The sequence below is a fragment of the Eurosta solidaginis genome, chromosome 2, assembly GCF_040869045.1.
Source record: "Eurosta solidaginis isolate ZX-2024a chromosome 2, ASM4086904v1, whole genome shotgun sequence".
NCBI lineage: Eukaryota > Metazoa > Arthropoda > Insecta > Diptera > Tephritidae > Eurosta > Eurosta solidaginis.
The window spans coordinates 176,062,243-176,085,981 of record NC_090320.1 but is presented as its reverse complement, the minus strand read 5'-3'; the positions used below and the strand labels follow the sequence as shown (position 1 = coordinate 176,085,981).

General features: G+C 38.4%; 1 protein-coding gene and 2 long non-coding RNA genes across 6 annotated transcripts in view; 2 read left to right on the top strand and 1 right to left on the bottom strand.

The window, feature by feature from the left end:
• LOC137240343 (probable G-protein coupled receptor CG31760) overlaps nt 1–23,739 on the bottom strand; it is a 1,391,529-nt gene that overhangs the window by 1,063,903 nt on the left and 303,887 nt on the right. The gene's annotated exons all lie outside the window — the stretch shown is intronic.
• Nucleotides 228–1,612, top strand: LOC137240346 (uncharacterized). The gene is made up of 4 exons (XR_010949702.1): nt 228–527; nt 588–1,065; nt 1,119–1,345; nt 1,403–1,612. It is a non-coding gene; the product is annotated as an uncharacterized lncRNA (long non-coding RNA).
• On the top strand, nt 2,680–6,636 carry LOC137240347 (uncharacterized). Its single transcript, XR_010949703.1, has 3 exons — nt 2,680–2,789; nt 5,527–5,911; nt 5,971–6,636. It is a non-coding gene; the product is annotated as an uncharacterized lncRNA (long non-coding RNA).

Below are 23,739 nucleotides of genomic sequence, written 5' to 3'. Positions count from 1 at the left end.
AGCTTTGTAATGTTATCAATAAAGTATATATATATGTATACATGTGCATGTTGCTACAAAAGCGCGATTGATTTAATAAAAACATTTATAATAAGTGAAAACAATGCAAAAATGAAATGTGAAATATACAAAAATGCAATTTAAGTTTATCGTTGCCAATTTATTTATATAGATATGTATGTGGATTAAGGTTTTGAAAGATGTGTAAATTGTAATTTAAAGTGCTATAGAAATTTGCTAAATTTGCAAATTTTAACAACAAATAACTTTTAAATTATAAGTTTGTGCACTTTAAAATATATATATTTGTGATCGGGAGAGCTCCCTCTTTCATTTGATACCAAGTTTTACCCCGAACTCTGGGGGTGCTATTCTAAAATTTTCCCAGTCTTTAATATACAATGATTTTTGCTGTTTATTTCGACAAAAATTTTTGATTTGATTTTTGTGCTCATCGAAAGAATTCACAATTATATAGCACCATGCCGCGAATTATGATAAAAGGTGGTGTGTGGAGAAACACTGAGGTAAGCATTTGACGCGACTGGTTACTCTTGCCGTTTATTAACTAAATTGATAAGTTTCAGGATGAAATCCTCAAAGCAGCTGTAATGAAATATGGCAAAAACCAGTGGTCACGTATTGCATCACTGCTGCACCGCAAATCTGCCAAGCAATGTAAGGCACGCTGGTACGAATGGCTTGATCCTAGCATAAAGAAGACAGAATGGTCACGGGAGGGGGATGAAAAGTTTTTGCATTTTGCCAAATTAATGCCAACACAATGGCGTACAATTGCACCGATTATTTCAGAGGGTTAACTGGCACCAATGGTTCACACCAAATTGTTAGGTACAGGATTCGCCACGGGTAGGTGAGGTTGGCAATCACAACCCCTTGAATCATTTTGGTCGGCAGGTATGCCGCGGATATATTCTTGGCACTTGTTATTGATGGCTTTTATGATGCCACCAACACGACCTGGACAGACGCCAATGCTCAGTCAACCACCTAAGCCGGGTCAACCCCCAATATCCGGACACGTCCGGACGTCCTGGTTATAATGTATGCTAATACAACTAATAATTTACAAATTTGCTGATGATTATTTTCTTTAGCAACCACCTGCACCTGTTACTGGTAAATATCAACAGCCGCAACAGTATGATCAAGCCCAACGCCGTTTAGATCCCGAACAGATGCCAAATCCGATAAGGGTCATCATTGAAAATCAAAATAGCGCTGGTGGTGCTTTTATTACTAATGAACAGGGTTTATTACCACCATTGGTGACCACAAAATATGTGGTAGAAGATCAGGGTAACTCCTCGCCACGTTACGTTAAGTATCGATAATCGAAATTAATGTTTTGTTTGGCAATTACATTGATCTTTCTTTGCAGGTCGTCATTGTATTACATACCTGCAACAGCTGATTTATTAAAAACAACAGCTTTGTCCATTACACTTACCGTCTCACCAATGGCACGCACGGTTGAGGGTGAATAGGAGCCACCCATTGTAAATTTTGGTGAATTGGGTGCAATTAGATGTAATCGTTGCAAGGCTCAATAGCAACTTGTAGATGCTGGTCGTCGTTTCCAATTCCTAATGTGTAAAGTAACAAGAGATGGTAAAAAAAATCTTTCACTTTTACTTGTGTTCATTGATCCATATTTTTTCTCATAGTGCCAACTGCATATTTCCAACATTTGGCCCATACCGGACAGCGTGTCGATAAATATGAACGTCCTGAACTTGTATTGGGTACATGAGTATTTGTGTAAAAAAATGCTTGGGTACCGATAGCTCTCATGGTAAACCTCAACTCAAATCCAACATCAATGCCTCGCATTCAATTGCGGCACTGTATGCGCTACATTGGGTTCACGTAGTATGGACAAGCATATTGTTGATTCCAGTGGTAAGGCCACAATTTCAAATGATGGGGCAACCATTATGAAACTATTGGATATTGTGAATCCAGCCGTAAAACTCTAGTAGACATCGCCAAATTTCAAAACGTTGAGGTAAGTTTTTTGTTATATTAGAATGTGTAGAATAAAAATGTTTATCTTATCAGGTCGGCGATGGCACCACTTCAGTAGTATTTTAAGCATGTGAAATCTTTAAACAAGTTAAGCCAGATGTTGAGGAAGGCGTGCATGCACGTATCATCATTAAAGCTATACGTAAAGCATTACAATTATGCATGCTAAAATATGACATGGCTGTACATGTCGAAGCGCCAATCAAAGGAGCAACAAAGTGCTTTATTGGAAAAATGATCTGCCACAGCAATGTCCTCCAATATCCAAGAGTATCAGAAAATTGTTGATGCTGAATGGCGTATTCTGTAGAATAAACTAGCTAACTAAGGCGCCAATGTTGTGTTTTCTAAATTACCAATTGGTGATGTTGCTACACAGTATTTTGCAGATCGTGATATGTTCTGTGCTGTTCATGTACCAGAAGAAGATTGGAAACGTAGAATGAAAGCTTGTAGTGGTGTTCTTATGACTACAGCTAATGATATTAATTCCAGTGTTTTGGGTCAATGTGATTACTTTGAAGAACGTCAGGTTGGTGGTGAACGTTTCAACATTTACCAAGGTTTGACATTAATTTCATTTTTATAGTTTATAATTATTTAAAGGTTGCGTTAATGCTAGAACAAGTACATTGATTTTACGTGACAGTGTTGAACAATTTTTGGAAGAAACTGAGCTTCGTTACATGATGCTATAATGCTTGTGCGGCGTACAATTAAACATGATTCTGTTGTTGCTGGTAAGTCAAAATACAAATTGAAAAACATGTCTAATCTTAGGGCCTCATTCTCTATTACGAAACGAACTTTCGATGCGGATGAGAGACGAATCGCTAGTGTATTATCACTTGACAATTACTTTTGCCTTCCTGTTAGTTAGAAAGGTAAAGACCGAACGAAAATGATAGAGAATACCATTGCTAGACGAAATCGTTTGGAGGCGAATCGTTCGTCTGAGCTATCGTTCGCAATACAGAATGAAGCCTTTAAATTGTTAAGTAATATAATGAAAAGATTGTGTCCAAATAGCCCCCAGCGGGTTAGGAGGTCAGAATTTACCCGCGGTAGGTATGCCTGTCGTAAGAGGCGACTAAAATACCAGATTCAAGGGGCTGTGTAGCGCAACCCTTCAGGTTACCAGCGCAATATATAGCTTCTCCAAACCCAATTGTCAACCTCATCTATCCGCGGCGAATCCTCTTTCACTAACAGACGAGGATCTGGGTAGGTGGGTAGGGAGGGATGGCCTGAAGGTTTAATGTGGCCACATAAATCGTTCCCGAGATGGTCGGAACTTTAATGGAGCTGTGTTACCGGAGCGTACCGGATCTGTATCCGGCTAAAGGACCATCACATCGATAACACTCCCCAAAGGGGCAACCTTATCGCTACAAAAACAACAACAATATTGTGTCCAAATCCCGAAAAAAAAACTATAAAATTTGTGTCAGTGAAATGATAATTATTGCTTTTGGTTGTTAGTTTTGAGGCATCGTCATCGAGTTCCTTCTGATCGTATATGCCAGTTCTTTTGCATTCTTTTACATGCATAAAGTGCCGTTGAAGCCTTCCTCACCCTCTCCTCCACGTTGAGCTTCCATGACAGCTTACTGTCTAGGATCATTCCTAGATATTTTGTGCAAGGTTTCTCCCGTAGGGTCGCCCCTCCTAACTTAGGCCTGGTCCAATTAAGGACCTTGTACCTCTTTGTTAACAAGACCATATGCAACGTCATCTGCGTAAACCGTAAGTTTTTCTGGTCCCTCGTAGAATCCCCTAAGCAGTTGGTTAATGACCAGCGTCCACAGCAGAAGTGATAGCACCCCTCCCTGCGGAGTGCCCCTTACAATCCCCATTGAGATGTAATCTTACTGCAGGTTAACATGCAGTCGATCCATCTGGGTAAGGCTGGATGTACTTTAACGTAATTAAGACCATCAATAATCGCCCATTTAGAAAGCCCCGGCAATGCTTAAGAAGACTTCTAGAGCATATTCCTTATATTCCAGGGCTTTTTCTATGCTTATTACCACCCTATGCAATGCGGTGTCTACTGACTTGCCTTTGGTGTACGCCTGTTGTGTTTTGGAGAGCAGCTTTTCATCCACGTTGGACTTTATGTACACATCTATCAGCCTCTCAAAGGTTTTGAGCAGAAATAATGTTAAGCTATTGGGTCTATAATCTTTGGGATACACGTGACCGATCTTCCCCGCCTTTGGTAGGAAAGCTACACGAGCAGTTCTCCAAGAGTGCGGTACATGATTCAGTTTATGCACCCATCGAATATTATTTTAAGCCATCCCACGACCGCCCTACGCGATTTCACCACCACTACGAGGTCCTCAGTAGTGTAATTAGGCAGAATATATGAATGCAGCTGTTTCCTTACCATTACTACAGCTCGCACCCGCCCTTCTGTTTGCGCATAGTAAACGCCAAATCCGCGCGCGCTAAGTCCAGAGACCTTTCCTCCCGATGGAAGCCACGGCTCCTGGATCAGCGCGTTAGGAGGAGTTCGCTCGACGCCACTTTACTGTGTTGGAGGTTTATCTGTAGGACTCGCAGCACCAATGGGCTGCTTGTCCCCCTCCAGCACCTTCATCGTGACGTCGTCGTCCTCCCCTAGCCCTTTTGGTTTAGAGTGTTCGAAGCCCCCTTCAGCCTCTTATACCTGTTGTGCCGGGTGTTCCTCTGTGCGACTCACAGCACCATCTGGCTGTTGGTCCCCTTCTAACACATTCGGAGCATTTGAGGTCCTTTTCGACTTCGCCCACGTCCAGCGTGTTAGGACTTTAATACCCGCGACTTCTTTTCCTGAGTCGCATATAAATTTTGCCTGTACCTAAGGACATTTTTCCAAGCTGCGCGTACAATATATCCCCCGCCTGCTTGTTTATTTGGAAGATGTATAACTGACCTTCCTCCGTAATCCGAGATACAGTAAGTACCTTCCAATCCTGTGTCGGTATGTTCGGGTGTTTTAGGGTGTAAGACAGTCGGTAGGGTAATGCCATATGGTCGACATTTGGCGCGGTCATGTTTTAAATAAGGTCACCGATGATTTGGTTGGTGACAATATCAGGTTTCGCGTGGCGACAAAACTGGAGAGATTGGGGAGATAGCTGTTTATTTTATTACAAAGCTCATCGATGTAGGAAACAATAGCATAGGTGTAGAAGCAATAGTGACTCCTGGTGGTAAAGGTAGCTATTGATATGTAGAAGTTAAGCAGAAGTTTGAATATGAGTTTTTTTAAGTTATAGCAAAAAAAGCTTTGAGGATTTTTAATATCTTACCAGGTACCTTCGTACATGTTTCTAAGAATGAAGAATAAAACCTATTCAAACTCAATTTTCACCAGGACAAAGCCGCTGAGACTTCGCTATACTTTAACATACAATACATTACCCCATTTTAGCACAACTATCATTTTTTGATTTTATTAAATTTTATAAAATGTTTCTTCCTCTACAGTTCTATTTCGGTATTGGATGGTAAATATGGCTTTCGCATTTTCTCCATCAATAACTGTGAAAAGGTGGAAGAAATCTATGCGTGTAAATCTCACATATTATCTTGGTCGAGCGTTTCTTCAATAGCTCTCTAGTGGTGATGGTGACAGCAGAGAAACCCAACTGTTTACAAATGTTACACTTCAAAAAGAATCAAAATATCTGCCATTGCGTCTACGGCTCAAATACCCACAGTATATGACTGAATCGATTGCACCTAATTGTCTGCCTAACGGATAGTATACATATTCATCAAATCGAAAATATTGCACCAAACGAACTGGGTCTGAATACTGAAACAGTACACATATTCAAAATCGATGAGGAGGCTGTGATGATGGTATAGGGTGAGTTGTTGAATAACATACGAAAACCACTTTAACCCATCTATATATTTGCATTACAGCTAAAGCTTTACAAACAGCAAAAAATTGCTGGCGCCAAGCAATTGGAAAAGGCAGTGAAGTGTTCATCACACTGTACGGATGGTGTAAAGTTAGAAACTGCTGTTGTAACAGCTGCCACCGACACAACGGACATCTCTACTTCGCCGAGTAGCGGCTCGTCCGACTATCTATCGAAGACAGTATAATCATATCTTTTGCCAACACAGGTTAGCGATGTGCTTGCACAGGAAAAGATTTCAATTGGAAAACAAAAACCAATTAAGAGAGTTTATTTATTATTAAAGTATTTACTTTTCTTTATATCAACAGTATTAATTTAAGTTGCAATATCAGGTACATATATAATAAGGGATGTGATACGATTGCTGTCGGAATTAGATTTGAAACCAATCAATACTCCTGCTAAGGGTTGCAGAATTATTGCTTGAATAATTAGATTTAGAACAATAATAAGTCTGACTTAATTACAAGTCGTACATTTTTAAGTTCATCAATTACGACAGCAATCGGATTCCACGACACCTTTGAATATTCTTGATCTGAAAAAAGAGTAAACCTAAACTGAATTTCTACTAAGCTTTAAGTTGTAGATTATTTAAATAATTGGAGTTTTTTCTGAAGCTTAAAATTATTTTCTGTTCGCTTGGAGAAGATTTTAATTGGAAAATAAAAACCAATAAGGCGAGTTTATTTATTATTAAAATTCTTACTTTTCTTTTTTATCAACTGTATTAATTTAAGTTACAATTTCATGTACATATATAATAAGGTATATCGTGATACGATTGCTGTTGGAATTAGATTTGAAACCAATCAATACTCCTGCTAAGGGTTGGAGAATTATTGCTTGTATGATTAGATTTAGAACAATAATAAGTCTAACTCATTTACAATTCGTACATTTTTAAGTTCATCAATTACGACAGCAATCGGATTCCACGACACCTTTGAATATTCTTGATCTGAAAAAAGAGTAAACCTAATCTGAATTGCTACTAAGCTTTAAGTTGTAGATTATTTAAATAATTGGAGTTTTTTCTGAAGCTTAAAATTATTTTCTGTTCGCTTGGAAAAGATTTCAATTGGAAAATAAAAACCAATAATGCGAGTTTATTATTAAAATTCTTACTTTTCTTTTTTATCAACTGTATTAATTTAAGTTACAATTTCATGTGCATATATAATAAGGGATGTCGTGATACGATTGCTATCGGAATTAGATTTGAAACCAATCAATACTCCTGCTAAGGGTTGGAGAATTATTGCTTGAATAATTAGATTTAGAACACTAATAAGTCTGACTCATATTCTTGATCTGAAAAAAGGGTAAACCTAATCTGAATTTCTACTAAGCTTTAAGTTGTAGATTATTCAAATAATTGGAGTTTTTTCTAAAGCTTAAAATTATTTTCCGCTCGCTTTAAAAAGATTTCAATTGGAAAACAAAAACCAATTAAACGAGTTTATTTATTATTAAAATACTTACTTTTCTTTATATCAACTGTATCAATTTAAGTTGCAAATTCATGTACATATATAATAAGGTATGACATGATCCTATTGCTGTCGGAATTAGACTTGAAACCAATCAATACTCCTGCTAAGAGTTACAGAATTATTGCTTGAATTGAATATTCTTGATCTGAAAAAGGAGTAAACCTAATCTGAATTTCTACTAAGTTTTAAGTTGTAGATTATTCAAATAATTTGAGTTTTTTCTAAAGCTTAAAATTATTTTCTGCTCGCTTAGAAAAGATTTCAATTGGAAAACAAAAACCAATTAAGCGAGTTTATTTATTATTAAAGTACTTACTTCTTTTTTATACAAACTGTATTAATATAAGTTCCAAATTCATGTACATATATCATAATAATGAAAATAATAAATATTGAAAATTCAATTTTTTTGGTTCATATTTTATTCATATGGCTGCTCCAGGTAAAGTAAATCTGCAGGTAAAATTCATGTTATATGGCGGTTATATAAATGGTAAAACCGCAGTAAAATTGACTGTCAAATGACTCGAAAATGTAGAGTGAAATGACGGAGAATATGACCGCCATTTGACGAGCATTGTGACGTGTGTGAGCAGCACAGCACTATGCCCACATCCTATAAGTGGGAGCGGAATGCACAATCACATACATAGGTACGAAATGGGAAAGAAATGTAGTGCAAACGTGACTAAAATTTAACAAGGGCCGTGACCGCACAATGACGGTCAAATGACTAGTGAAATGACGTGGAGCGTTTTTGCAGGGTAATTATTTCGTTAGTGATTTGTCGAATGCCTAATGAAATCAAAAGCCCAATGCAACTCTGTTGGGAGCGGTCCGCTTCTTAGTTTTTGGTGTGTTCAGTGCTTAAAAATGTCATTTGTCAAAGTAAATGTCATTGTCTGTCATATAGCATTGTCATTTTATTCGCTTGACATTTCATCCTTCATACTAATCGAGCAACTACTTCTGTGTAAAAGCAAAAAATTTACGATTTCATTAGAAGGTGAAGTGAGATCATTAAGTTTCTGTGTGAAAACAGTATAAGATAACGTCATTATTAAAAATCAGTCTTAAGTTGACAGCTTGAAGAGCAAGTAAAGAATATTAAAATTAAATGAAGTGGAATTTAAATAAAAAGTCTTCAGAGTTTTATTTATGTATAAAAATATTAGTGGCGACGAGGATGGGATACGCATAGTATTTATATCATATCCAGTGAGCGAAAATTTCGCGTGTAACACAAAATACTTTTCGTATAAGAAAAGAAAATTAAATAAGTGAACTTTTTCTTGAATAAGTTCCTATTACAACATTCTATGAAAATTAACTTTTGTGGCTGTGATGTTCATTTAAAAACTAATCAAAAAAAAAAAAAAAAAAAAAACTAAGATTAGAATGTACATATATCCAGTTGCAAAATAAAATTATAAGAAAAATAAATTAAAATTTAATTGATTTGAGTTGAACAATTAAAAGGTGAAATAAAAATAACAGGAAAAAATTACATATTTTTTTCACTATCCCGTTAACATTTTTATACTCAGTTGAGCAGAGTTCACAGAGTATATTAACTTTGATTGGATAACGGTTGGTTATACAGGTATAAAGGAATGGAGATAGATATAGACTTCCATATATCAAAATCATCAGTATCGAAAAAAAATTTGATTGAGCCATGTCCGTCCGTCCGTCCGTTAACACGATAACTTGAGTAAATTTTGAGGGATCTTGATGAAATTTGGTATGTAGGTTCCTGGGCACTCATCTCAGATCGCTATTTAAAATGAATGATATCGGACTATAACCACGCCCACTTTTTCGATATCGAAAAATCGAAAAAGTGCGATAATTCATTACCAAAGACGGGTAAAGCGATGAAACTTGGTAGGTGAGTTAAGCTTATGATGCAGAAGAGAAAATTAGTTGGGAAAATTAATTTGGCAGTCGTTGAAGATATCATGATGAAATTTGGCAGGAACGTTACTTCTATTACTATATGTATGCTTAAAAAAATTAGCAAAATCGGAGAACGACCACGCCCACTTTAAGAAAAAAATTTTTTTAAAGTCAAATTTAAAAAAAAGTTAATATATTTACAGTATATAAGTAAATTATGTCAACATTCAACTCCAGTAATGATATGGTACAAAAAAATACAAAAATAAAAGAAAATTTCAAAATGGGCGTGGCTCCGCCCCTTTTTTCATTTAATTTGTCTAGAATACTTTTAATTCCATAAGTCGAACAAAAATTTACCTATCCTTGTGAAATTTGGTAGGGGCTTAGATTCTAGGACGATAACTGTTTTCTGTGAAAAAGGGCGGAATCAGTTGAAGCCACGCCCAGTTTTTATACACAGTCGACCGTCTGTCCTTCCGCTCGGCCGTTAACACGATATATCTTTACTAAACTCAGTTCACGTAATTATCGGAACTCATTTTGTATTGGTATAAAAAATGGCCGAAATCTGACTATGACCACGCCCACTTTTTCGATATCGAAAATTTCGAAAAATTAAAAAAATGCCATAATTCTATACCAAATATGAAAAAAGCGATGAAACATTGGATTAGTTTATTGACGCAAAATATAACTTTAGAAAAAAACTTTGTAAAATGGGTGTGACACTTACCATATTTAGTAGAAGAAAATGAAAAAGTTCTGCATGGCGAGATCAAAAGCCTTTGGAATCTTGGCAGGAATACTGTTCGTGGTATTACCCTGGTCCATATTTTGGTCCATATCTCAAATACGCCTTCGCATATACAACTACCACCCCTCCCTTTTAAAACCCTCATTAATACTTTAAATTTTATACCCATATCGTACAAACACATTATAAAGTCACCCCTGGTCCACCTTTATGGCGATATCTGGAAAAGGCGTCCACCTATAGAACTAAGGCCCACTCCCTTTTAAACAACTCTTTATCACCTTTCGTTTGATACCCATATCGTACAAAATAAATTCTAGGGTCACCCCTGGTCCACCTTTATGGCGATATCTCGAAAAGGCGTCCACGTATAGAACTAAGCCCCACGCCCTTTTAAAATACTCATTAACACCTTTCATTTGATACCCATATCGTACAAACATATTCTAAAGTCACCCCTGGTCCACCTTTATGGCGATATCTCGAAAAGGCGTCCACCTATAGAGCTAAGGCCCACTCCGTTTTAAAATACTCATTAACACCTTTCATTTGATACCCATATCCTACAAACGCATTCTAGAATCACCCCTGGTCCACCTTTATGGCGATATCTCGAAAAGGCGACCACCTATACAACAACCACCACTCCCTTTTAAAACCCTCATTAATACCTTTAATTTGATACCCATATCGTACAAACACATTCTAGAGTCACACTTGGTCCACCTTTATGGCGATATTTCGAAACGGCATCCACCTATAGAACTAAGGCCCACTCCCTTTTAAAATACTCATTAACACCATTCGTTTGATGCCCATATTGTACAAACAAATTCTAGGGTCACCCCTGGTCCACCTTTGTGGCAATATCTCGAAACGGCGTCCACCTATGGAACTAAGGATTACTCCCTTTTAAAATACCCATTAACACCTTTCATTTGATACCCATATCGTACAAACGCATTCTAGAGTCAACCCTGATCCACCTTTATGGCTATATCCCTAAATGGCGTCCACCTATAGAACTATGGCCCACTCCCTCATAAAATACTCATTAGTGCCTTTTATTTGATACCCATGTCATATAAACACACTCCAGGGTTTCCCTCGGTTCATTTTCCTACATGGTTATTTTCCCTTATGTTGTCACCATAGCTCTCAACTGAGTATGTAATGTTCGGTTACACCCGAACTTAACCTTCCTTACTTGTTTCTTTTTGGAGTTTATTTTTCTCTTTAGAAATTTATTTAGTCAGAACATATGTAAATGAAAAAATTAATTTAACTTAGTAATAGAAAAGAAATTAAAAAAAATTTTTAGAAATTAGCGTTTTTACAACCCCCTTTTAAAACCAAGGCATCACTGGGATGCATTTGCATGTCGTAAACATAGTTGTGTGGGTTTTTTATTCAACCGTTTTAAAAAATGAAGGTATCACTGTGACACAATTGCAGATCGTAAAATTGCTTGTGGTGTTTTTTTAAGCCACCACAAGACACAGCAGGTAGAATTGAAATTGCCCCTACCCAAAAGTTCGACCCAAAGGGGGGGACATCAGAATTCGTTTTAGAGGTATGGTTCCTTCGGCAAAGTTTCTTATTTTGATCCCTAGAATACGATTTTCACAGAGCAATGAGCGATTTTTAAATCGACCCGCCCTAGCCCACACCCTTTTAAAAACGCATTGATATTATCTCCATAATTGTAGATCGCTTGTAAGAGCTGGATGTCGTTTTCGGGAGCGTGCGTAGGTAGTTCACATGTAGACCGGTATTCCATGTAAATGTCAAAAAAAGGAAAATTTCCAAAGCAAACAACTCGTTCTCCATTAAGAGAAAGTGATCCCGGAAAAGGTAGATCTTCAAACAGTATATTACTTGTGCCACCCATCGGGCACGGTGCACTGCTTCAGGAGCCCTAATTGTTATTTTTAAATCTACCGGTTTTGCCATCACCAACGGTGATAGCTCTAGATATTCGGCGTAATTGTGCCCTGCGTGATTCGCTTTTTTCTAGAAAACTCCAAAAATGATTAAAAAAATACAATATCGGAATTATTAACGAATTAAAAGTTCAAAAACTTAGAATTAACCTCAAGAGTCAATTCCTAAAGTCATTGACCCGGTTACACGTAATATTACTGTTTTTCGTATTAGGATAATTTAAGAAAGCTCTTCAAATTTCCAATATTATACAGTATTACATGTTGGAAAACAAACCTTTAAACAGTTTTATTTTAGCATTCAAAGTGACAATTTCCTATTTTTTGTATATTTTTTGTTAATTTTTCGTGATTTTTTCGAGATACATTAATTGTAGAGAAAAACTAATACCGGCATCTTGCTCAGCGACCTCGAAAACATATAGTTAGCTTATTATTGGATACATTTTTTATCACCAACTATCCCCGCTTTCTCTACAAGGAAGCTCTAAAACGGAATGGCCAAAATTCGTTAAAAATGAACACTCGCATAGGGTAAATTATAAGCTAACATACATTTCCCATTTTTAGGCTGGGTGCGAGTTCGCCTAAATTTTAGGTACCTAAACTATTGTTCCACTGGAACTTTTCAGCACTGCAAAAATTTAGGAAAAAATTGTCAAAAACTATGCGAGTTCATTTCACAATCTAAATTGTTTGTTTATGCGGGGAGAAAACTCCAAATATTTAAATATCAAACTTTATGGTGTTTGCAGTGGTTTTACATACTTAGACAGGCCAGAGGTCAAGGGACATCTACGGTTAGTATTACTGGATAGCAAGACAAAGGCTCCAGCTTATATGGGTATTTTTGCCTAACGTCGGGCGTGGAGTAGATGCCAGGGACAGAGACGTTTGCCAACATTTGAAGTGGATGTAACTACGATTATGCATGCCACCAATAACCTACTTATATTGGAACAATTAGTATACACGTCTGCCAAATATGTATTTGCAGATTGTGATCCATATTTTATAATGTTAATTCGATTCTTTTTCCGCTGATATCAGCGAGAATTCATTCGAGACCACCACTTCTTCAACTTCAACAAACGATCGGACATTAACCGCAGCATGAGTCCTCGCCCTCTGATATATTTGGTACCTATAATGAAAGCACAAACGTTTTTGATTTGCATACAAAATTTTAAAAACAAAATAGAACGAAAAATCATTAATTGTTTCTTTTGAAATTTTACATATAAATTTAGGTTGCAAAGTATGCTCGAAAAAATTCCAAATTTTTTCTTTTGCACTGCCTTGCCGACAGTTTCCAGTGATTTAGGTTTTTTGTGTATTTAGGTAGCAATTTAGGCAAATTCGCACACAGCCTTAAGCTGCAGACATTGGTGCTTTATCGGTAACCGTATCGGTAACTTTATAACAGCTGATTCGATCAACCTTATGAGAATCAATGCAATCGATTATTGGTGCCGCTAAGGTCGCTATTTAAAATGAACGATATCGGACAATAACCACGCCCACTTTTCGATATCGAAAATTTCGAAAAATCGAAAAAGTGCGATAATTCATTACCAAATATGGATTAAGCGATGAAACTTGGTAGGTGCTTTGAACTTATGACGCAGAATAGAAAACTAGTAAAATTTTGGACAATGGGCGTGGCACCGCCCACTTTTAAAAGAAGGTAATTTAGAAGTTTTGCAAGCTGTAATTGGCAGTCGTTGAAGATATCATGATGAAATTTGGCAGGAACGTTACTCTTATTACTATATGTATGCTTAATAAAAATCAGGAAAATCGGAGAACGACCACGCCCACTTTAAAAAAAAATTTTTTTTAATTCAAATTTTAAAAGAAAAGTTAATATCTTTACAGTATATAAGTAAATTATGCAACATTCAACTCTAGTAATGATATGGTGCAACAAAATACAAAAATAAAAGAAAATTTCAAAATGGGCGTGGCTCCGCCCTTTTTCATTTAATTTGTCTAGGATACTTTTAATGCCATAAGTCGAACAAAAATTTACCAATCCTTGTGAAATTTGGTAGAGGCTTAGATTCTAGGACGATAACTGTTTTCTGTGAAAAAGGGCGAAATTGGTTTGAAGCCACGCCCAGTTTTTATACACAGTCGACCGTCTGTCCTTCCGCTCGGCCGTTAACACGATAACTTGAGCAAAAATCGATATATCTTTACTAAACTCAGTTCACGTAATTATCTGAATTCACTTTGTATAGGTGTAAAAAATAGCCGAAATCCGACTATGACCACGCCCACTTTTTCGATATCGAAAATTACGAAAAATGAAAAAAATGCCATAATTATATACCAAATATGAAAAAAGGGATAAAACATGGTAATTGTATTGGTCTATTGACGCAAAATATAACTTTAGAAAAAAACTTTGTAAAATGGGTGTGACACCTACCATATTAAGTAGAAGAAAATGAAAAATTTTTGCAGGGCGAAAACAAAAGCCCTTGGAAGGAATACTGTGAGCGAACATTTCGTGGTATTACATATATAAATAAATTAGCGGTACCCGACAGATGATGTTCTGGATCACCCTGGTCCACATTTTGGTCGATATCTCGAAAACGCCCTCACATATACAACTAAGGGCCACTCTCTTTTAAAACCCTCATTAATACCTTTAATTTGATACCCATATCGTACAAACACATTCTAGAGTCACCCCTGGTCCACGTTTATGGCGATATCTTGAAAAGGCGTCCACATATAGAACTAAGGCCCACTCCTTTTTAAAATACTCATTAACACCTTTCATTTGATACCAATATCGTACAAACAAATTCTGGAGTCACCCCTGGTCCACCTTTATGGAGATATCTCGAAAAGGCGTCCACTTATAGAACTAAGGCCCACGCCCTTTTAAAATACTCATTAACACCTTTCATTTGATACCCACATTGATCAAACGCATTCTAGAATCACCCCTGGTCCACTTTTATAAAGATATTCCGAAAAGGCGTCCACCTATAGAACTAAGGCCCACTCCCTTTTAAAACACTTATTAACACCTTTCGTTTGATACCCATATTGTACAAACGCATTCTAGAGTCAACCCTGGTCCACTTTTATAACGATATTCCGAAAAAGCGTCCACCTATAGAACTAAGGCCCACTCCCTTTCAAAATACTCATTAACACCTTTCATTTGATACCCATATAGTAAAAACAAATTCTAGAGTCACCCCTGGTCCACCTTTATGGCGATATCCCTAAATGGCGTCCATCTATAGAACTATGGCCCACTTCCTCTTAAAATACTCTTTAATACCTTCCATTTGATACACATGTCATACAAACACATTCCAGGATTACCAGGTTCTTTTTACAACATGGTGATTTTCCCGTACTTTGTCTCCACAGCTGTCAACTGAGTATGTAATGTTCGGTTACACCCGAACTTAGCCTTCCTTACTTGTTTTTTCATATATTTGGTTTCTATGCTTGTATGTATACATACATGCATGCCAGTTATATATTATTGTTGTTGTAAGCCGCTCTCACATTATTAGTTTTAATTTCATTTCGTAACTTTCTTATATTTAAAGCTTTAGTTTAATACTGTTTTCACACACATGGCTTATTGAATAATAAAGGTAGTTTTCTAGACGCTTATTGAGAGCTCAATCTTCGCTGCAAAATTCGAATCTATAATTATTTCGTTAGTGATTAATCGAATGCCTAATGAAATCAAAAGCCCAATGCAACTCTGTTGGCAGCGTTCCGCTTCTTAGTTTTTGGTGTGTTCAGTGCTTAAAAATGTCATTTGTCAAAGTAAATGTCATTATCTGTCATATAGCATTGTCATTTTATTCGCTTGCCATTTCATCCTTCATACTAATCGAGCAACTACTTCTGTGTAAAAGCAAAAAATTTACGATTTCATTAGAAGGTGAAGTGAGATCATTAAGTTTCTGTGTGAAAACAGTATAAGATAGCGTCATTATTAAAAATCAGTCTTAAGTTGACAGCTTGAAGAGCAAGTAAAGAATATTAAAATTAAATGAAGTGGAATTTAAAAAAAAAGTCTTCAGAGTTTTATTTATGTATAAAAAATATTAGTGGCGACGAGGATGGGATACGCATAGTATTTATATCATATCCAGTGAGCGAACATTTCGCGTGTAACACAAAATACTTTTCGTATAAGAAAAGAAAATTAAATAAGTGAACTTTTTTTTGAATAAGTTCCTATTAGAACATTCTATGAAAATTAACTTTTGTGGCTGTGATGTTCGTTTAAAAACTAATAAAAAAAAAAAAAAACTAAGATTAGAATGTACATATATCCAGTTGCAAATAAAATTATAAGAAAAATAAATTAAAACTTAATTGATTTGATTTGAACAATTAAAAGGTGAAATAAAAATAACAGGAAAAAATTACATATTTTTTTCACTTCTATTACTAAATGTATGCTTAAAAAAACATTAGCAAAATCGGAGAACGACCACGCCCACTTTTAAAAAAAATTTTTTTAAAGTCTTTACAGTATATAAGTAAATTATGTCAACATTCAACTCCAGTCATGATATGGTACAAAAAAATACAAAAATAAAAGAAAATTTCAAAATGGGCTTGGCTCCGCCCCTTTTTCATTTAATTTGTCTAGAATACTTTTAATGCCATAAGTCGAACAAAAATTTACCAATCCTTGTGAAATTTGGTAGGGGCTTAGATTCTAGGACGATAACTGTTTTTTGTGAAAAAGGGCGGAATCGGTTCAAGCCACGCCCAGTTTTTATACACAGTCGACCGTCTGTCCTTCCGCTCGGCCGTTAACACGATAACTTGAGCATAAATCGATATATCTTTACTAAACTCAGTTCACGTAATTATCGGAACTCATTTTGTATTGGTATACAAATGACCGAAATCCGACTATGACCACGCCCACTTTTTCGATATCGAAAATTTCGAAAAATTAAAAAAATGCCATAATTCTATACCAAATATGAAAAAAGCGATGAAACATGGTAATTGGATTGGTTTATTGACGCAAAATATAACTTTAGAAAAAAACTTTGCAAAATGGGTGTGACACTAACCATATTTAGTAGAAGAAAATGAAAAAGTTCTGCATGGCGAAATCAAAAGCCTTTGGAATCTTGGCAGGGATACTATTCGTGGTATTACCCTGGTCCACATTTTGGTCGATATCTCGAAAACGCCTTCACATATACAACTACCACCCCTCCCTTTTAAAACCCTCATTAATACTTTTAATTTTATACCCATATCGTACAAACACATTATAAAGTCACCCCTGGTCCACCTTTATGACGATATCTGGAAAAGGCGTCCACCTATAGAACTAAGGCCCACTCCCTTTTAAACAACTCTTTATCGCCTTTCGTTTGATACCCATATTGTACAAACGCATTCTAGAGTCAGCCCAGGTCCACCTTTATACCGATATCTCGAAAAGGCGTCCACCTATAGAACTAAGGCCCACTCCCTTTTAAAATACTCATTAATACCTTTCATTTGGTACCCATATCGTACAAACAAATTCTAGAGTCACCCCTGGTCCACCTTTATAGCGATATCTCGAAAACGCCACCTATAGAACTAAGGCCCACACTAGGACCGGTCGATTTGTGGGGAGGCAAAAAAATCGCCCATTGCTCTGTGAAAATCATATTCTAGGGATCAAAATAAGAAACTTTGCCGAAGGAACCATACCTCTAAAACGAATGCTGATGCCCCCCCCCCCCCCCCCTTTGGGTTGTAGGGGCAAATTTTGAAAAATCCCACTTTGAAATGCCTATGTTTTTTCTTTTTGGAGTTTATTTTTCTCTTTAGAAATTAGTCAGAACATATGTAAATGAAAAAATTAATTTAACTTAGTAATAGAAAAGAAATTTAAAAAACTTATTAGAAATTAGCGTTTTTACAACCCCCTTTTAAAACCAAGGCATCACTGTGATGCATTTGCATGTCGTAAACATAGTTGTGTGGGTTTTTTATTCAACCGTTTTAAAAAATGAAGGTATCACTGTGACACAATTGCAGATCGTAAAATTGCTTGTGTTGTTTTTTTTAAGCCACCACAAGACACAGCAGGTAGAATTGAAATTGCCCCTACCCAAAAGTTCGACCCAAAGGGAGGGGGGGGGGGGGACATCAGAATTCGTTTTAGGGGTATGGTTCCTTCGGCAAAGTTTCTTATTTTGATCCCTAGAATACGATTTTCACAGAACAATGAGCGATTTTTAAATCGACCCGCCCTAACCCACACCCTTTTAAAAACGCATTAACACCTTTCATTTGATACCCATATCGTACAAACAAATTCTAGCGTCACCTCTGGTCTACCTTTACGGCGATATCTCGAAAAGGCATGCACCTATAGAACTAGGGCCCACGCCCTTTCAAAATACTCATCAACACCTTTTATTTGCTACCCATATCGTACAAAAAAATTATAGAGTAACCCCTGGTCCACTTTTATGGCGATATCTCGGAAAGGCGTCCACCTATGGAATTAAGGCCCACTCCCTTTTAAAATGCTCATTAACACCTTTCATTTGATACCCATATCGTACAAACAAATTCTAAAGTCACACCCGGTCCACCTTTATGACGATATCTCGAAAAGGCATCCACCTATAGAACTAAGGCCCACGCCCCTTTAAAATACCCATTAACACCTTTCATTTGATACCCATATCGTACAAACAAATTCTAGAGTCACCCCTGGTCCACCTTTACGGCGATATCTCCAAAAGGCGTCCACCTATAGAACTAAGGCCCATGCCTTTTAAAATACTCATTAACACCTTTCATTTGATACCCATATCGTACAAACAAATTCTAGAGTCACCCCTGGTCTACCATTATGGCGATATCTCGAAAAGGCGTCCACCTATAGAACTAAGGCCCACGCCCTTTTAAACTACTCATTAATACCTTTCATTTGATACCCATATCGTACAAACAAATTCTAGAGTCACCCCTGGTCCACCTTTATGGCGATATCTCGAAAAGGTGTCCACCTATAGAACTAAGGCCCACTCCCTTTTAAAATACCCATTAACACGTTTCATTTGATACCCATATCGTACAAACAAATTCTAGAGTCAGCCCTGGTCCACCTTTATGGCGATATCCTTAAATGGCGTCCACCTATAGAACTATGCCCCACTCCCTCTTAAAATACTCTTTAATACCTTGCATTTGATACCCATGTCATACAACTACATTCCAGGGTTACCCTAGGTTCATTTTCCTACATAGTGATTTTCCCTTATTTTGTCTCCATAGCTCTCAACTGAGTATGTAATGTTCGGTTACACCCGAACTTAGCCTTCCTTACTTGTTTATACTCAGTTGAGCAGAGCTCACAGAGTATATTAACTTTGACTGGATAACGGTTATCATCAGTATCGAAAAAAAATTTGATTGAGCCATGTCCGTCCATTTGCCCGTTAACACGATAACTTGAGTAAATTTTGAGGTATCTTGAGGAAACTTGGTGTGTAGGTTCCTGGGCCCTCATCTCAGATCGCTATTTAAAATGAACGATATCGGACTATAACCACGCTCACTTTTTCGATATTGAAAATTTCGAAAAACAGAAAAAGTGCAAGAATTCATTACCAAAGACGGATAAAGCGATGAAACTTGGTAGGTGAGTTGAGCTTATGACGCAGAATAGAAAATTTGTAAAATTTTGGACAATGGGCGTGGCACCGCCCACTTTTAAAAGAAGGTAATTTAAAAGTTTTTCAAGCTGTATTTTGGCAGTCGTTTAAGGTATCATGATGAAATTTGGCAGGAAAGTTATTCCCATTACTATATATATGTTTAATAAAAATTAACAAAATCGGAGAAAGACCACGCCCACTTTAAAAAAAAAATGTTTAAGTCAAATTTTAACAAAATATTTAATATCTTTACAGTAAATAAGTAAATTATATCAACGTTCGACTCCAGTAATGATATGGTGCAATAAAATACTAAAATAAAAGAAAATTTCAAAACGGGCGTGGCTCCACCCTTTTTCATTTAATTTGTCTAGGATACTTTTAATGCCATAAGTCAAACAAAAATTTACCAATCTTCGTGAAATTTGGTAGGGGCTTAGATTCTAGGACGATAACTGATTTCTGTGTAAAATGGCGAAATGGGTTGGAGCCACGCCCAGTTTTTATACAAAGTCGACCGTCTGTCCTTCCGCTCGGCATAATTTTATAACAAATACACTTAGAAAATGACGACTCACAAGGATACGTTGAACCAAACATGGAGCATAATTTATGTATATACTTCATCAAGTACATTTACGTATTTCGGCTTACTTAGTAATTTCCAAAATTCGAGACCACTTTCGAGAGGGAGACATGTATCTCCCTCATACTTTATAGCTCTGACTTGATTTCAGAGCTAAACGTTCTGATATCACAACTAAATGGATTTTGATACAAATCGATAACGTTTCTTATGTCTTCAAAGCCATGAATTCGGCTTTCAAAATTATGTAAGAGTTGTCCTTGTATTTCATGATAACGGGAAGAAGTACCTGGCAATTCAAATTCTTGTGCTATCGAATTTGTTTTTGGAAAATTTGATAAATCGCCATTCTCTAGGTTTCTATGCAAAGCTTGGAGTTGAATTTTAAATTTATCCATGGGTAAAAGGAGCTCCCATATAAATTTATTTTTTCCTTGTAGAAATAAATTTAGTTTATTAAACAAGGAGGTTATAGCAATTCTATCAAAAATGTTGGATTCTGAAAGACTGCCAGTAAATCCATTTTATTTTCTTGCTCCAAAAATTCAGTAACTTCACTTCGTAACTCAAGAAGTCTCTGAAGACAGTTTCCACGGCTAAGCCAGTGTACTTCCGTGTACATGAGCAATTCTCCATATTCTGCATCAAGATCACTTAATAAAGTCTTAAATATTCTATGTGACAAAGAATTATGTCCTCCCCGTATCTTGTTGACGATTTTGACAGCCAACTGCATAGTGCTGACAATATTTGCTTGTTTTGCCAAAAGCACCTGTTGGTGAATAATGCAGTGGTATGCCGGCACATTAATCCCATTCTTTAATAACTTTCCAATTAACCCAGTTTTTCTTCCAGTCATTTACTTTGCTCCAGGTCTGGCGCAAATCCTTGGGCTGAACCCTCCCAGAGGGTGCCGGCTGGTAATATGCCCAACAGTTTCCCCTTCCAGGGGAGTGCTAGCTAAGTTTAGGAATCATCTCCATTTGTGCCCCAGCTCCTTAATAGCTTAGGCATATGGAAATGGTTTTTAAACTTGGCCTCAAGGTGGGAACTGGATCACGCCCAGTTGAAAAGGTGGTCCACCCCTAATCCAGGGTGTTATGCGATTCCGTGCCCATTGGATGGTTTGCAGTCAGGGGCATCCGACTGTATTCTTATGGAGCCTCTCGGATACCGGTCCACCTCCGGGAGAAACGGCGACTTGCTGCGGTATGGGGCTCTACCGCAGTCGACCGCATTGTTTCCCTATCCCTTTAACTTCAGGCTGCCGAACGGTCTCACCTTAGTAGGCAGCTAAAGAACAAGATTTGAAATGAGTAACAAAAACCTGGCCTCGGATCCCTGCACGGGTAAAGATGCCGCCCTTGGACTAGGCATTAAAAAAGTCCACAATTCGTCGGGAACCGCACTGACGGCGCCGACCAGGCCTTCACGGCAACAAAAAAATCTTCGGCCACCTGTGCAAGCTAGCGGAAGAACTAAACCCCTTGAGGGCAAGTCCAATTCCACAGCAGCCGGCAAAGCTAGCCCCAAAGAGGGAAAGCAACGTCCGATTGAGCAAGCACAGGAGGCCCATCCCACGCCCGTACCGGGCACCTCTTGTCAGCAGGTGGCTGGTAACAGCACTAAATCCTCCATGGACAAAAGTACTGCCTCCACCGCTGCAAAGTTACCTCGCAAGCCGGCTGAACCCCTTGAGGGTTCCAAGGCAAATAAGCGAATTCCGACTTCGGTCCGCAACCAGCGGAACATTCGCAATGCCGTCAAAATCGTTGAGAAACTTGGCAACTCTCCCAGCGACAAGTTGACGGCAGAGCAAAAAAGTTCTCTGGCCTGCGCCAGGAAGATAATTGCTGCCAAGAAGAGCAGCAACAACAACCCCACCCCTTCCTCTTCTGCCACCAAACTAACTTCTGACCCGAAGATGCCGGCCCTTAAGAGACAAAGGTCTATGGGAAATGCCTCGAGCGATCCCAAAAGGCACCGGCCTTCGGCCTCTACTCCCCCAGCCCTGACCAAAACCTTCAGCGAGGCGGCTAAGGCCAACTTTACTCTGGCGGTTTTGAACCGCGGTCACCCGGATGGGAACATGACCCCGGATAACTGGAAGGATGTCCTTAACGGCCTTCTCAAGATCTTTAAGGACATCATGAGCAAGCATCCGGGGCCGGCTCCCACTATCCGTGATGCCAGCTGGTACCAGGGTAGGGTCAAGCTTGTTTCCTGCGCCGATGAGCGCTCGTGCAAGCTCTACAAACTAGCTTCGCTAGGACAGCTGTGGCCTGGGGCCAGGTTGGATGCGGTCGGTGTGGAAGAAATTCCGCACAGACCGAGAGCCTGGGCCTGGGTCCCAGACGGCATAGCGGATCCTGGCGAGATCCTTGATACCATCGCGGAGTCGAATCCGGGGCTACCTTCGAGCGATTGGAGGATAGTCCGGGTCGGCGAGACAAGGGCGAAGCAGCGCTATGTTGGTTTCATCATAAACGAGGCTTCTCTCCCTTGGCTTGACGACTGTGGTGGAGTATTAAGCTACGGCTTCTACTCCATCACGTTGAAAATTCGATGGAATGGTACGAAGGAGGAAACACCGGACGAGGGTGAGCCTGTACCGCAGGGCGAGGGGTCAGACAGAAACACCTCGAGTGGATCTGCTGCCCATGGCACTGGGGAAGGGACCGCCACCGCGCCGGAGGATCTGGTGATCGGGGATACCGCCTCGAGCGAATCCGCAACCGCCACAATAAATCTCACGGACCCATGCAACACCTTGAGTGGATATGGGGCCGATATCGAACTGGCACGCAGCACTCCGGATGCCGAGAGCGATACACTCTCGGTATCTGAGTTTGCGGGCCAGTTCTTTACGGGCATGGACGAGCAGCTTTTGCTGGAATCCGACCCGTCGGATGCCGAATTCGACGATACTATCGTAGAGGAGGCATCCGACGATGCGGATCAGCAGAGGATGGACGTCGATGCCGCAAACGAACCGTAACGGGCGCGCAGGTACTACAGATAAACCTGCACCATTCTAAGGCAGCCTCGGCAGCCCTAATATTACGCCTCAGCACTACGTATGAGGACGTCGTTCTAATCCAGGAGCCTTGGGTCGTTGGCAGCAAGTTCTGTAGACTCTTTTCTAAGGACTACCGGCTGGTAACACCGCCCGTGACAGGTAGAATAAGATATTGTATTCTAGTAAAGAAAAATCTAGTATTTATTTTACTATCTCTTTTTACCGACGAGGACTTTACCTGTATTAGCCTCGAGCTACAGGGGCAAACAATCTGGCTGATGTCCGCATATCTATCGCACGATCGCCCAACTTCTGTGCAGGACCGGCTCTGCAAAGAGGTACGGGAGGCCCACAGTAAAGGGCTCCCGATAATAATTGTGGC